Source organism: Tupaia chinensis, unplaced genomic scaffold (assembly GCF_000334495.1).
Source record: "Tupaia chinensis unplaced genomic scaffold, TupChi_1.0 Scaffold000350_1, whole genome shotgun sequence".
NCBI classification, from domain to species: domain Eukaryota; kingdom Metazoa; phylum Chordata; class Mammalia; order Scandentia; family Tupaiidae; genus Tupaia; species Tupaia belangeri.
Genome location: NW_006159844.1, coordinates 5261200 through 5264181, shown reverse-complemented (window position 1 = coordinate 5264181; position 2982 = coordinate 5261200). Strand labels below are relative to the sequence as shown.

The 2982-nt window shown below is 45.6% G+C and overlaps 1 pseudogene; it reads left to right on the top strand.

The window, feature by feature from the left end:
* Positions 1-2982, top strand: part of LOC102486464 (histone deacetylase complex subunit SAP18 pseudogene) — a 13559-nt pseudogene that overhangs the window by 9480 nt on the left and 1097 nt on the right.

The window sequence follows — 2982 nt, the reverse complement described above, 5'->3', positions numbered from 1 at the left end:
TACTGTTGGTACCCAGCCGTGGGTGTCTGGCAGGAAGGAGTAACAGCAACACCTATTATTTTGAGCACTTTAAGCAGCAGGACTGTGCAGAACCTATCATGTCCATTGTCATTAAACCCGCGCCACACACACGGGCTGGGTGGCATCCTTCCCGTGTCACAGAGGTCGGGACTAAAGCACAGAGGGTGAAGCTCCCTGCCCAAGCTGATGAGAGGCCGACTCCAAGCCCTGCATTCTCACTGCGACCTGACTTCCAGAGCCACAGCCTAGCCCGGTGGTCTCATGGGAGGGTGCCAAGGGAGGGGGTGAGAAAAGCTTTCTCTACCGTATCTTCCTCTTTTTCCTAGAATTCTTCGTTAATTAGAAGATGGAAATGGTGGTAGCAGTGTTAGAAAACACTAGGAGGTGCGAATGGAAAGATGACTAGGCTATCCCTTGGCTGGTCCCACAAATTAAAATAAATGAATAAATAAATTTAAAAAGATAAATTAATTCTTTAAAAAAATCTTTGCTATCGGGTACATACACTCACTGGAGAGAGAGAGGAAGAGGGAAAGTGAAAAATCACCCCCAAAGGGGATGGCCACTCTGCAGTCCCTTCTCCTCCACTCTTCTCTTGGGATTCTGGGTACACACACACACATGCACACCCAGTGTGGTTTTTCAAGCCTCTAGGTCTAGGACTCAAACTACGGTCTGCCGTGTGAGCCCAGCACCTTAACCACGACACCACCTGCTGGCCCCTTTCAACTATTTTTACGTGTGCAGTTGAGTGGCGGTAAGTGCAGTCACGTTGTTGTGCAACCACTACCCCTATCCGTGTCCAGAACATTCTCATCTTCCCCAACTCGGACTCGGCACTCATTCAGCTCTAACTCACTACAATCGGTTTTTGCGAATCCTTCTAGAGACATTTTATGCTTATTCAAGCAAATAAGTATAAATATTCTTCACCCTTTAAAACACACAAATTAGGCTGGCTCTGTGGCACAGAGGTAAGTGCTCCCTAAGAAAAGTGGGATCCCACGTGGTGACTATGGTCAGACTGAAACGTGACAGGCATGTGGACAAGTGCCCAAGATCCCGCAGGTGAAAGGGCTGGAGGAAGGGGATCATAGTATGGCCAGATCCCATAGAGGGTGCTCGGCCCCCCCAACTCACGTGAACAGGAAAAAAATCTTTTAAAGCACACAAATTATTTTATTTAGTTCTACATCATGAATATCATTTTGTATCCATACATAAGGCAAATTGTCATCTTTCTGCTCGGCCCATCCCGTACCTGCTCATACAGATAGGTGCTCTGTGTTTAGCCTTCCCGCCATGAGAGACAGGAGGGCGTTTGTGATCTTCTGCTGTACAGACAGCCTCACGGTGCATTTGGTTTGCTTCTAACCTCCTGTTGCCTCTGCTGGCTCAGAGCTTTGCATCGGCCACTCTGCCTCCCTGCAAGGCAGACCAACCAGCCCCTGGCCAGTGCTCAGCTGGCCCTCCTCAGTAGCTTCCTTCCCCTTCACTCCTGGTTTAGCAGTGGCCCTAACATGTGTTTCCTTGGGGCCTTGTTTCCTGAGCTGGCGGCCTGTTTTCCAATGTGACAAATCACAGTGACACAAGGAGGCAGAAAGGGCACTGATGGCCCCAGTGTCCATGGTGGGGCTGTTGTCCTAAAAGGGCTTCTGGGCAGTGTCTGCATGGCAGCTACTGGGGAGGGGCAGAAAGAAGGACTCTTGGCAACTGGAGTGAGGAACCCAGCACTGGCTTTCTAAACTCCATTCATTCACAGCTGACTTTTTTTTTTTTTTTAAGAGATTTTTGCTATAGGGCACGTGCGCTCACTGGACAGACAGAGACAGAGAGACAGAAAGCAAGAAATTACCCCCCAGGGGGGATGACCATATCTCAGTTCCTTCTCCTCCATTCTCCTTTTGGGATTTTGGGCACGCACACACATGCCTGGCATGAATTTTAAACCATCGGGTCCGGGATTCAAACCGCAGTTGACTATGTGGGAGTCCAGGGACATAGCCATTATGCCATCTGCTGATCCCAAGTTGATTTTTTAAAATGTTATTTTACTTGTTATCATATTTTTTATACTACGTTGAATCACATATGTCTTTGCAGTGTATTGCATTTCTTTTTTCCGCATGATTACCATGCATATCAGTCAAGACAAAGACATTACTATCCACATCATCATCATCATCAAATAGCTTTTCATCATTTTTTTCAGATTATTATTATTTTTTCTCATTATTTTTTAAACATTCAGTCACTATATATCATTTGGCTTGTATAAAGAATTTACCCAACATGAAATACTTCTCGGACCAGTCCAGTTGAGAACACTGTACACGACATCATCAACAGGTAATAAACCATCTCTGTGTCCCACTAATGTCATGCCTCGCTATTTGTTCTCTTGCTATCCTTCTCTAGACTCTTCCCTTCTACCGCGCCACTGATTTTGTTTTTAACAAGGAAACTTTAGATACTTTTATTTCACTATGTATCATTTCCTTAAAGATTCGGGACTTTATCTTTCATCAATTATATAGTTATGACAAAAAAATTAAATAGTAATTGAATATAAAGATTCAATTATGGGACCAGCAGTACTGCTGGTACTGGGAGCAGTCAAGGTCCAGCCAGTCTATGCCAGAGCAGTACCAGCAGATGGTATAATGGGTATGTTGCTGGGCTCCCATGTAACGACTGAGGTTCAAGTTCCGGATCCAGCAGCTTTAACTCACACCAGGCACATACATGTGTGTGCCCAAAATCTCAAGAGGAGAGTGGAGGAGAAGGGATTGTGGCATGGCCATCACCCCTGGGGGTGATTTTTTTGCTTTCTATCTTGTCTCTGTCTCTTTGTCTCTCTGGCAAGTATACACATTCTATAGCAAAAATCTCCCTCTTAAAAAAAAAAATGCTGGAGGGGCCAGCAGTTAACGTCAAGGCTATTTCGCTGGCATACCGTGT